The sequence below is a fragment of the Lepidochelys kempii genome, chromosome 1 (assembly GCF_965140285.1).
Source record: "Lepidochelys kempii isolate rLepKem1 chromosome 1, rLepKem1.hap1, whole genome shotgun sequence".
NCBI classification, from domain to species: Eukaryota; Metazoa; Chordata; order Testudines; family Cheloniidae; genus Lepidochelys; species Lepidochelys kempii.
This window is the reverse complement of record NC_136380.1, coordinates 268,524,525-268,537,572: the sequence shown is the minus strand read 5'-3', so window position 1 is coordinate 268,537,572 and position 13,048 is coordinate 268,524,525. Positions and strand designations below refer to the sequence as shown.

At 47.8% G+C, this 13,048-nt stretch overlaps 1 long non-coding RNA gene across 4 annotated transcripts in view; it reads left to right on the top strand.

Moving 5' to 3' along the window:
• Positions 1-11,174: 11,174 nt before the first annotated feature.
• Positions 11,175-13,048, top strand: part of LOC140904999 (uncharacterized) — a 238,895-nt gene continuing 237,021 nt past the window's right edge. For 3 of the 4 annotated variants that reach the window (XR_012156699.2, XR_012156701.2, XR_012156700.2), the window contains exon 1: positions 11,358-11,584. This is a non-coding gene — a long non-coding RNA (uncharacterized LOC140904999). Of the gene's footprint in view, positions 11,251-11,357; positions 11,585-13,048 lie in introns of those variants that run through there. The other variant, XR_012156702.2, reaches the window with a different exon arrangement.

Below are 13,048 nucleotides of genomic sequence, written 5' to 3'. Positions count from 1 at the left end.
ACCTACCATTATACCAGTAGTAATAATCACAAAGTTCTGGTGATCTCAGCTATATTAGAATTTCTCCAGGATCACTGATTGGAGTCCTTTGACCACGCACCATAGAAAAGCAGGTACTAGCCCAAGCAGCATTACTTAGGCAGGCAGAATGGGCTCTCTGACTGAATCTCATCAGCTGTCAAGACTAACTGGAATGATAGATTAGACATGACAACACCTCCAAAAGATAGGGTTTGGAATTAGTTCCTCTAGCCACAAGAAAAGGTTATTTTTATAGCTCCAGAAACCTTTCTACAACTCTCCGCAAAATAATTCTCCTATCCTTTTGTTCCAGTCCAGGGCATAAATGAGGGGGACATAAATGAGCATTCCTAGAGCTCTAAAGATAAATCTCAAGCATATGGAGTACACATGCCAATTGTATCCTATTCACCTCATCCAAAATGCAGAGTGCCTACAACCTGAGACCCAGGAAATCTGTTAAAATCCTGTACCAGTTAGCATGGTAGGTATCTGGGAAAGTATTAACAGGGGGAGTCAAGGCTCCTGTTGCAAAACTCCCTATTGACTGTGGAGAAAAGTGTAGAGGAAGACTTGGAAGGTAGGTTTCCATTTTGCAGAGGCATCCTATGATAGGAAGATGCTACTGGATTGGTTCCCAAATAATTTCTTAAATAACAAAGCTCTTGCTTTACATGATAGTTTGGGGGAGGACTTCCTTTCCTGCTATTATTTTACTATAATAATAGTTAAAACTTGGCTTTTCCCTTCCAGTTTCTGAGGTTCACTTCTTGCTACTTTCCATTAGTGATGAAAGAGGAGAGAAGCTGTGCAGAAGAATGAGATTTCTTACCTGATAGTTTTTTCTGTTAGCAGCTTCTCTAATCAAGTTTTTGTAATAATATTAATCATTGGTTGCTGGAATATTTTTACAGCTCTGGAAGAACTCTTCTCATGACCTTCTACCTAGCTATTAACATCTTGTTACCATGTCTCCTGTAAAGAACCACTATACTAATTAAGGCCAACATTTTCAAATGTGACTAGTGATTTTGACTTTTGGGGTGGGGATTGTTTGTTTTTGAGCATCCAACTTTTGGAATGTTTTAAAGATGTTTGATCATCAGAGGGTGAATGCCCCATACTTTCCGAAAGTCAGATGTCTTTAGGGTGACTCAAGTTAGGTACCCAAAAATTAAGGTACCGACTCGTTTAAAGAGCCTTCAAATTCTTTGTCTAAATTTATCAACCTAGCACTGCTATTTCTGACAGCAACTTTTATGGCTGTTGTCCAAGGTTTAGTGGCCCTTGTGAACTCTGGGACTCCTAATGTACCAATCCCATTGCTATTGCTGGAAGCAAAAAATGTATTGGTAAATTTTTTTAGGGTAAATTTCAGGTGGAAAAAAGTGGTGGGTGGGGGTGGGAACTGTTACAGCTCAGGGCAATTGTACCACTATTCCATCTCCATGGCACAGTCAGAGCACCAGCTCTCAGGCTTCCAGAACCCGGCACCCCTGTCACCTCTCTTTGCTGGAGACACGGGTCTCTCCCGGTCCTGACTGGAGTATTTCCAGGCTGCAGAGCTCCCTCCATACACTGTCAAATTCCCAGGAAATCAGACTGTGTAAGCAGGCCTGCTTTAGCTTTCTCCTCAGAGATAGCGCACAGTAGCCCATTGCCACAGTTAAGTTACCACACAGCTCTTCTTAAACAAGGACATGCATTCTTAAGGTAAAAGCATTAGAGAGTAAAAGTGTTACATATTGAAACAATAAAAACTTCCAAGCTTGCTTATAAACTTACCACAGATCACCCCAACTCCAACATGGGGCCCTGTCCAGTGAACAACCCTTTAAACCCCACTAAGAGCTTTTTCCTGTGGTTACAAGTTCATACCCACTTGTGCTCAGAACAAGAAAATGTATTCAACTGTGAGTTACTCCTTTATGCTGTTTGGGCCTCTTGATCCTGTGAATAGATAATTCATAGACAAAAGTCCCTGTGCCACAAAAGATCAAGTCCATAGATGAGTATTTGCCATCCCCTCCTCCAACTTATTTCCTAGGAAACCTACTCAACTAACAGTACATTTTTGTCTTAGTTCATTGTTTTAAAAGAGTCCTTTGAAGCTCATAACTGTTCCCAAGGTTTATATTAGTCATGTCTCCTGGACAAGTTACATACAATAACACAAACATTTACATTTTTAATAAAATATGCTCCTTAGATACTTTAACTTAATTCAGTAAGCTTTGTTCAGGAAATTCCTATCTGATTTGTTCCACTGACTTAACCTGCATAGCTTCCATTCTGTGCTGGGAAGAAAGTGTTGTGGATTGTTCTATTTCTTACCTCTAGTTCTACATCTTGTTACCAGTCCAAATGCTCAGATAATTTGTTAACCAGGTCTCTTTGAATAAATAAGATGGACAGAGACATATCAAATGTTGTAATAAAATGCAAGTGTATTTCATCTGCCATTTACTACCATGCGCAAATTTTGTAATTATTAAACATGTCAATGGGAATGTTTAAAATAAATAACTTGGAAAATGGGTTTCAAACTTACCAAAACAAATATGTGCAGGATGGGCTCCCTAATAATTGTCTATAAGGCTATCTTCACAACAAAAAATGCTAAAGATTTTTAAAAATAAACTCCACAAACTTAGATTAGGGGGAATAGACTTTGCAACAGCTACCTAACCTCTCAAGGATGTTATGATACATGCAAAATTCTTCCTATGCCTCCCTGGTGTTAAAAAATCATCCTCTAATAACTAAAAACCTTTATATTCCAGCTTGGCAAAAATACTCCAGTGTAATATTTTTCATAAGGGTTAATATATAAAACAAGTTTTCATTTTACATTGCTCTTTGAGTTAAAAGTGTGTCAAAAGAATAATGTCAAAAAGTGAAAAGTCATCACTTTTGCCAGAATCCCATAATTCTAAATTGGCTTCTCCAATTAACCTCACACTTTCTTTAAACAAACACAGTTGGCTTGTGGACAAAGACTACTCCTAACAAATTTTAGGCAGAAAGGAGGCTTTTTTGCCCCAAAAAATGTTGGTGAGGGTTCCAAAATCAGGTTTAGAAGGGAAGTCATCTTCCAACTTTAACTTTGCATCACTGCCATGATTGCATAACATCTCAGTGCTTACACACACTGCATCTGTGATGCTGCAAATCCTAAATCCTGTATTTCCCCACATCAGGAGGGAAATCTCCCAGTTTGTGACAAATCTGACTAAACAAAGGTGCCCTATGGGTGTGGAAACAGAACTCAACCCCTCAGATTCACCCTGACCACACCACACGATCCATCGTCTACAGCCAAGCTCTGCGATACAACCGCATTTGCTCCAACCCCTCAGACAGAGACAAACACCTACAAGATCTCTGTCAAGCTTTCTTACAACTACAATACCCACCTGCAGAAGTAAAGAAACAGATTGATAGAGCCAGAAGAGTTCCCAGAAGTTACCTACTACAGGACAGGCCTAACAAAGAAAATAACAGAACGCCACTAGCCGTCACCTTCAGCCCCCAACTAAAACCCCTCCAACGCATTATTAAGGATCTACAACCTATCCTAAAGGATGACCCAACACTCTCACAAGTCTTGGGAGACAGGCCAGTCCTTGCCTACAGACAGCCCCGCAACCTGAAGCAAATACTCACCAACAACCACATACCACACAACAGAACCACTAACCCAGGAACTTATCCTTGCAACAAAGCCCGTTGCCAATTGTGCCCACATATCTATTCAGGGGACACCATCACAGGGCCTAATAACATCAGCCACACTATCAGAGGCTCGTTCACCTGCACATCCACCAATGTGATCTATGCCATCATGTGCCAGCAATGCCCCTCTGCCATGTACATTGGTCAAACTGGACAGTCTCTACGTAAAAGAATAAATGGACACAAATCAGATGTCAAGAATTATAACATTCATAAACCAGTCGGAGAACACTTCAATCTCTCTGGTCACGCAATCACAGACATGAAGGTCGCTATCTTAAAACAAAAAAACTTCAAATCCAGACTCCAGCGAGAAACTGCTGAATTGGAATTCATTTGCAAATTGGATACTATTAATTTAGGCTTAAATAGAGACTGGGAGTGGCTAAGTCATTATGCAAGGTAGCTTGTTTCCTCTTGTTTTTTCCTACCCCCCCCCCCCAGATGTTCTGGTTTAACTTGGATTTAAACCTGGAGAATGGTCAGTTTAGATGAGCTATTACCAGCAGGAGAGTGAGTTTGTGTGTGTATGGGGGTGGGGGGGATGTGAGAAAACTTTGATCTATGCAGGAAATAGCCCGACTTGATTATGTAAAGAGTTGTCACTTTGGATGGGCTAGCACCAGCAGGAGAGTGAATTTGTGTGGGGGGGTGGAGGGTGAGAAAACCTGGATTTGTGCTGGAAATGGCCCACCTGTTGATCACTTTAGATAAGCTATTACCAGCAGGACAGTGGGGTGGGAGGAGGTATTGTTTCATGATTTCTGTGTGTATATAAAGTCTGCTGCAGTTTCCACGGTAAACATCTGATGAAGTGAGCTGTAGCTCACGAAAGCTCATGCTCAAATAAATTGGTTAGTCTCTAAGGTGCCACAAGTACTCCTTTTCTTTTTGCGAATACAGACTAACACGGCTGTTCCTCTGAAACCTGTCAGATTCTAGAGTCACTGCTGCAGGCCTAGTCTCAGCAACCTTGGAATCACTCAACAGGCACTTGCAGGTCCTGTTCCCCATAGGGAGTTGGCTCTACTCCCAAGTCCCATTTCTGGAGCACTACAAACGCCCATCCTGCATACCCTTACTGCAAGGGCTCCCTTCATCCTACCATATAGGTTCCACTGCAGCCAGGGGCATATTTATAAGGCCCCATAATGTAAATTTCAAACTATTCTCTAAATTGTTTTCATAGTTGTGATGGGATGGACTAGATTCGGAAGCCCACTGCTGGTGGCCTCATGGCTGTGCCACACGCTGCCCCAGAATAGGACAGTAGAGAGGTCCTCCAAGCTCCCTAGAGTGGCTGTGTGGAAAGCAGCCAATTAGGGCCCAATAGGCTAGTATAAGAAGAGCTACAGGGGTAGGGTAAGATTAGTTCCTTACTTGATCTGGAGGATAGTAGATGGTATGCCTGGCTGGCTGAGGGAGCTATAGGACATTAGACAGAGAAGTGCTAGTAGAGGCTGAGGGGAACATGAAGGAATTCCAGGCTGACTGCTGGGACTCCACCAGGATGAGGCCCTTGAGTAAAGGTGAAGGATGTGCTGGAACTATAGGGAAGTGGCCTAGGGAATTAGAGCAGCAGTGTGCCTTAGATAAAGGGACATGGCATGGCTGCTATCTATAGGGTGCCTGGGCTAGGACCCAGAGTAGAGGGCTGGCTTAGGTCCCACTCACCAGCCATTGGGAAAGCAGCCTGGACTTTGATATATTGCCAGAAGGGGAACTGAATTCTTGTAGTGGCCCAGCTGAAGAGCTGGGGCTAGAAAGGCCCTAAGAGAGCAAAGACACTGTCTCCATCAAAGGAGCCCTGGGGTATTGCTCTATACCAGAGCTGGGACAACTTGAGAGAGACATTACAGAGGGCACTGAGAGAGGCCCCTGTTGGACTTGTACCCTGGAAGGAGTTTGCTTTGCTTTTACCTCACAGACCATGTATGACTAGCCCAGGGGGTTGAGTCAGTGAAGACCCACTACACACACACACACACGAACTGAGAAAGGGGGTGCTTGTGTCAGGTGAGTGTATCCTATCACAATAGTGCATTTATGAGCTGAGTTTATTAATATCCACACCAATGACCTCCTTTCTCATAGTAACTAACGCAATTCAAAAGGGGAAAAGCAGACTTTTAAAAAAAAAAAAGGCAAAACCTGAACAAAACAAGCTATGTGAACAAGAGGTGGTGCTGTAAATGCCTCAATGAGACACATTTGGGTTGACCACATTATCCGTAAGTGCTAGAATCCCAAGTGAAATGGGGAAATGTTCCAAAACAAGAGACATTATAATCTTTATAGCTGCTTCCCATGCTGTCAGTTGTTTTTGCTGCTTACTCTAGTTCATTTTAGGTCCTTGTACTTCTTTTCTGAAGTAAATTTCTTACCATGGAAATAATTGATGTGGCTATCCCTAAACTCTTCCTGTGAGGTTGTTTAATTTCATGGTTGGAAAGCTATACCATGACTGTAGGCAGGGACCAGGGTTCCCTTTAATTTTTTACATCCACGTGCGGAATGAATTTTGTTATGTGCACCAAAGTGGAGGTGATGTGTGACACATCACCTTCATATTGGTTCACATAACAATTCATGTGGTGGGGGCTCTGGCTAGGGGTGAAGGCTCTGGGGTGGGGCGGGGGATGAAGGGTTTGGGGTGCGGCAGGGAGCTCAGGGCTGGGGCAGAGGGTTGGTTGTGGTCTCCCCTTCCCCCTCTCTTGCCATAGCAACTTGGGGCCGGGGAAGAGGTGCTCCAGCGGTCCGTGCTGGGGCCAGCGCAGATGATGGGGCACCTCTACACTTCTCTTTTCCCCCTCCGCCCCCCCTCGGGGCTGGCGGTTGGAGGGGTGCTTTTCCCTGCTGCAGCCGTGAGCCTCTGCACTTAGAGGAAACTTATGTGGGGATGCAGGAGTCTGATTTCACAGAACAAATGTATGAATGTTAAAAAGTTGAGCACTGTTCTATCCGTGTCCTACTAGACTCTCTTTCCTACACTATAAAGCTGAGGTGTACATAAGAGTGGAATCAGTTGAAAAGTAATTTCCTTAACGATGGATTATTTGTCAGTGAAATTTTTTTAAAAACAAACAAGCAAACTCACCACTCTTAAAACCCATTTTAATTCTCACTACCTAAAGGCCAGTTCAGCTAAAGCTTGCCATTTGGGAGTTAATGTTGATTCTTACACTTTTAGCTACAAGTAGGCATGTGTTGTGTATATACTTACGGTAGCCTGAAGTATTTCACTTGATTAGGGCTCATGCCACTGTTTTAGAACAGTGATAGCATTGCATTGGCATACTTCAGAGGAAGACTTATCCTATACTGAGTCAGAGCATTGGTCCAAATGGTCAGCACCTTTCCTCCAGCAGTGATCAATATTGGTGCTTATGCTGTGAGGGGGAAAAAATCCCATCATATACATCTAGCCATTTGTGTAATGTTGTACATGACAAGGGAGGCATGTCTAAGGGTCTCTGCGCAAGACTGGGAGTCAAAAATCTCAGTTCTAACCCTAAATCTGCACCAATAAATTTGCCTTATCTATGAATTTCTAATTATTCCATCACTGTAGTCTATAGGCACTAAATATCAGAATTAGATGTGTAACTAATGTGTAACATTAATAGATGTGTAACATGACCTCTGCTTTACCTATTTGCCTATTTTTGCCTTTCTGAAGGGTTATGTTTGGATGTTGATGAGGAAGGTGGTATCAGTTTGTTGAGCAGCTTCCTTTACTGACAGAAGGCTTTTACAAAAAGGAGAGTCTGGTATCATACTCTGACCATGAGAAGACTTGCACTCTGCATGAGCTACAGTGCCAAGAAACTTGTGTGATGGGAGATTAGGGCATAACCATGCATCTAAGGGTGGGCTGTGTCAATCACTGGGTCCCTGTTGATCATAGCATTCTCAGAATGAAGCAGGAGGAGAATTTTATAGATAGCTAACTTATTAACATGCTAACCCACATTAAAGATGATGACTTTGAAGCTGGTCTGGAGATGGAGGGAGAGTCTGGAGTACCAATGTAATATGCTCTTGTCAATTTGTTATACTTAAATATTCTGATTATTTTTATAATGCCTATCACAATAATTTCTCCTTTCCTTTTAAGACTGTCTGCTTCATGTTGTTCAGAGCAAAAGTTACTTTGGGCCTTTGCTCCCACTGCTAAGAAGAATGCTTTGTGTTAGCTTTGCCTAGAGGTAACAAAGGCTTGGGTAGATGTGGAATGACACACCACTAAGAGGAAGGGGCACGGTCTTCAGGCTAGCCAAATGTGAAAGCAGATATTTCTTTCCACTGTTGCTGTGTATGTGTCTGAGGAGATAACTCTCTAGTAGGACACAGACTTTGCCCCACTTTGATAACCATAGGGCAAATTCTGTCAACGGAGGGTTCAGTAATAGATTCTTCCAATTCCTCCAAGCGCTTCTTCCAGTAAGCATCCCTTCTTTCCAGGTTTAAGCATAAGCTTATTTCATTCAGACATGGGTTTTTTCAGACTATTGCCATTGCCTTTCTCTGCTAAGAAAGAGAAGAGAAGATGGCTGTTAGTGCATCTTACAATATCCCGTACTGAAATGCTATTAAGGCATGGTTAATACTTTCCCATCCAAACTTCGACAGAAAATTGTGTGTGTGTGTTTCTTGTTAGAGAAAACAAAAGGTTTTGTGGGAAGTGTCCAGACATTTTTGATGAAAACAGTACTTGTTTCACTTTCTTCAGCATTTTCTTTGTGGAATCATTTCCCGACCAGTTCAACCTAACATTTGTGTCAAACAGAGGAGAGAGAAGGGAGGGGTTCTGCACATGAGAACTCTGGCAAGAGGGGCAACTTCTTATTGCTATTTTTGGGATGTAGTAGACATGTTATGAGCAAAACTATCCTGTGTCTGCATCAAGCTCAACCAGAACTTGTAGGTAGCTTAGCAGCAGTTTATGCTTGACTCTGTTAAAGGCTGCTGCTGGATCTAGAAGTATTAAAAGTGATGTGTTTCTTAATTTTCTCCTTTGGGTGTTGTGCACAGAATTAAACTTTTTTTGGTAGAGAATATTTTAAAATTCTGCACATTTTAATTGTCAAATGTGGAGGCTCCAGCATTGGGGAGCAGAGGCCACTGGCTGCACAAAGCTGGGAGATCACTGAGCATCTCTTCTTCTCCCACCCCCATGACATGGACTCAGCAGTGAGGCTGCACCCAACCCTGACACAGTGCAAGGACCAGGCTTGCCCCAGAAACCCCCAGGGCATTGCCCCTCTGCACCTGGCATGGGAGGCAGGCTCAGCAAGGCAGGATCCAAATGTGGAGGGACTTAGTGTGGGGAAGGTCCAGGTATCGGTTGAGAGGGTTCTGTGTGGGGCAATCTGGGTGTGGGTGGCTCAGTGGGGGATCTGGGTGCAAAGGGGACCTGGGTGCACAGGGACTTGTTGGGGGGTGGGGTTCTGGGTGCAGTGGTAATTGGAATCTGCAGGGGTGGTCCAGGTGAAGGTGTTTGGGGCTCAGCAGGGGGTCTGGGTGTGTGGGAGATAGAGCTCAGCGGGGGTCTGGGTGTGGGAGAGCTCAGTGGGGGGTCCAGATGCTGGGAGAGTGGGGCTCAGTGGGGTAGGGATCCAAGTGCAAATGGTTGGGGCTCAGTGGAGTGGGGATCTGGGTGTGGCTGGCTTATTGGGGTGGTTGAGGTGCAGGGGAAGCGGGCTCATTGTGGGGGTTCTGCGTGCAGGGGGGTAAGGTTTGGCAGAAGGGTCTGGGCATGGGAGTGGGTCTGGATGCAGGGAGATTGGGCGGATAAGAACAGTCATACTGAGTCAGACCAAAGGTCCATCTAGCCCAGTATCCTGTCCTCTGACAGTGGCCAATGTTAGGTGCCCAAGAGGGAATGAACAGAACAGGTAATCAACAAGTGACCCGTTCATTGTGTGACAGACTTATTTTACCAATCTGCCTGGGGCTTCAGATCATGGTGAGGTTGCAGGATTTTTAGGGGAGGAGATGAAGGAGCACACAAAGTGACTAAGTTTAAAGCTTTATGAACCAAATAACAGCGGTAAGTGCTGGGCGCACCCCATGTCACTCAGAGGGAGGAAGAAAGCGTTAGTGCCTGAGCCCTTTAACCCACTTTCATATTTACACACACACAACCCAAGGCTGGCCAAGCCTGGGTGTAAAATAAGGAGAAGGGGGGGAAGGGTAGAGGAGAGTTCTGCCCTCTGCACAATTCATCTTGGGTCCACTGTAAATCTCCGACTTGCTTCAGCTCTCAGGAGGGTTTTAAGCCCCGGGTTCTTCCGGAGGCATTTTCATCCAGGGACCCTTGTCCCCTGTGCTCTCGGTACCAGTCTGAACCGGCCTTCTATGGCTCCCTTAGTTTCCCCAAAACACATCAGTTTCAGGGTCGCAAGACTGTTTTTTAACTCACTGTCCTTCACAATTTTACTAGTTTTGCAACCCCTTCAGTTCTGTCTGGCTTAGTTCTCCTTTCTCATGGCTGGCTGGGGTTGAGATACAGGCTTCTGGCTGTTTGGCAGCAGAGAGCTTGTTTGTGTGTGCTAGCCTTGGGCTGCAGTTTTGTTCCTTATTTTTTGGGCCTAGCTGGATCATAGAGTTAACCCGTTCCTTTCTCCCTTCCTCCCCCTTCAGCCTCTTGTAACCTGCAAAGGAATCTTCCACTCCATACTCACACCTTCAACCCTTCTGAAGATATTTTCCAATGCATACAAAGGCGTTAGCAATATACATGCTGGTGCAGACCCAGGGGACCCCGTGGGGGGAGGCACATTTTATTGTGACAGTTGTTGTCCATTCCCAGCTTCTGGCAAACAGAGGCTATGGGCACCATCCTGGCTAACAGTCATTTATCTAGTTCTTTTTTGAACCCTGTTATAGTCTTGGCCCTCACAACATCCTCTGACAAAGAGTTCCCCAGGTTGACTGTGCATTGTGTGAAGAAATACTTGGAAGTAAAGGAAGCACATAATACAAGTAGGAAGGGCTGAGCCAGTACGGCCCTTCTTAGGTCTCCTCTAGGTTTAAATATCTGGAGGCAGGAGCTTCTACCCCTTCCCCTGGAAGATTATTAGGGCCTAATTAGACTCCATTAGCAGCCCTAGTTCCCTGATAACTAGTTTAAATGCGCTGGGCCCCCGTGTATCCCCTTCTTTGCCCTACCTGCCCCTCCTTTCCTACTCCCCGTTGGGCTGGATCGCCCCGGGTCCCTCGCCTCATGGCCCTGACTGGCCCCCAATGAAGAGACACTTCAGGGGTTGGGCGTTACACATTGAACCGTCCTGCCACCTGCGCAGCCCCTGGCCGCCCCCTCCTCTCTCGCGGGGGCGGCTCCGCTCCCCAGGCACAAGCCTGAGGCCAAAGGGGCTGCTGGGCGCCTTTGCTGGGCGGGAGGCGCTTCTGGCCCCCGGCAGAGCGGCGGCGGCAGCAGGCGGCGCGGGACAGGCCCGCCCGGCCCCAGGGTCAGAGCGGGGGCGGCGCAGGGTGAGTGCGGGGGAGACACGCCCCGGGCAGGGCAGGGCAGGGAGCTCCGTGCCCCTTGGCGGGGGGCGGCGGCGGCGGCAGCCCGGGCCCTGGAGCGGGCGGGGCAGAGAGAGGCTCCGCTGGCGGGGATTGCCGTGCGGAAGGGAGGACGGCGGGAGGGCCCGCGGGCAGGTCGCGGGCAGGTCGCGGGTAGGTGGGGCCGGGCGGGGGGAGCCTGTCTCGCCGTGGCAAGGCGCGTGAAAGCCTGGGATGTTTCCGTGTGGCCCCGCCAGTCAGTGTGCAGGCCAGGTCTGTCGTGAATTCTGCTGGAGGAAACTTCGCAAACACTTGACAGGTGCGTGACAGGGGTTGTCGATCTAGGTGGCTGTCGTCAGCTGTTGTTTTCAGTCGCGCTTCCCCCACGGGGGAGCTGGTGTGCCCTCTAGTGCGGGGGTTTTCGAGCTGTGGTCCACGGACCCTTCGGGGTCTGCAGGCTGCCTAAGATTTCCACAGGGGCCTCTGCATCTCAAGTCAGAACTCTGTAGGGGCCCACAAAAGGGGAAAAGGTTGAAAACTGCTCTAGTGCAGTCAGTGGTGCAAGTAGAAATCATTTCTTGCTAGTGTGCTCGTGGGAGGGACACAAAGGGGGAGGGGTATGTGACCTCCCCATGTGACGCCCCCCCCGTCCTACCCTCAGGCTGGTGTCCCCGTGCTCTCCCCATCCCCTCCCCATGATCCACATCCATCCCATGTTACCAGGCAGGGGGCTCTGTCCTCCTCCTGCTGCGCCGGAGACCTCTGCGGTGCAGACCCGAGGCCGGAGGACTCAGGAGATGCAGCTGAAGGAAGGGCTGGAGGGGCACTCTGGAACCGCAGCAGCGAAAGGAGAGAACATGGGGCCACCCCAGCCCTGCCCCGAGTCCTTCCACGCAGCTGCGTTTCCTGAGTCCTCCTGCCTGGGGTCTGTACAGCAGCCGCGCCGGAGGACAGGGTTGGAGGGGCAGGGCCGTGGGCAGTACAGCCAAGCCAGAGGTGCTACCAGCGTTCTGCTCCTTTCGCCACTCCATTTCCCGGGAGAGCCCTAAACCACAGGGCTATCCTGGGAATGGCAGTGGTGAAAGGAGCAGAACATGAACCCTCCTCCAGCAGGGTTGCTGTACCACCCCTAGCCCTTCCACGCAGCTGAGTCCTCCTGACTGGGGTCTGTACGGCAGCCCCATGGAGGACAGGGCTGAGGGTGGGTCTGGGGGCGGTATAGTGGTGGTGCCGGAGGAGCTGCCAGTGTGGGGCTGCCCGGCAGCCCCACCTTCTGCTCCTTTCCCTGCTGCAGTTCCCGGGAGAGCCCTGCGGTTGAGAAATCGGTATCTAGTGCAGCGGGAGGGCAGAGCCCCCCCAAAGTAATGTGGATGTGGGGGTTGCGGGAGGCAGCGGGGACTAGGGGCAATGGGGGTGGGGGGAGGCAGTGGGGGGCTGGAGCCCGAAGCCCTGTGGCCAGAGACTGCTGCCCCATCACTCCAGGGCTGAAGCCTGAGCCCTACCGCCCCTGGGAAGGTGAGGAACTCACCAGCTGCTTGGTCCTTCAGCATTGTGCCCCAGGTGTCTCCACAGGTCCCTGCTGGCACCCCAGCAATCAACACCAAGGTTGTGCATCCAGGAGCAACAGGAATGGGAAGGGGCAGCTACTTTCTCCTCCCCGCCCCCCCAATAGCAGCCCAGGAGGTTGTGGCCGCAAGAAAAGGCATGTGGCCATGGTGGCCGCATTCGAGAAACACTGCGTCTAGACTTTCATATCAGTCTTAAGGGAGGCTATCTTAGGCCC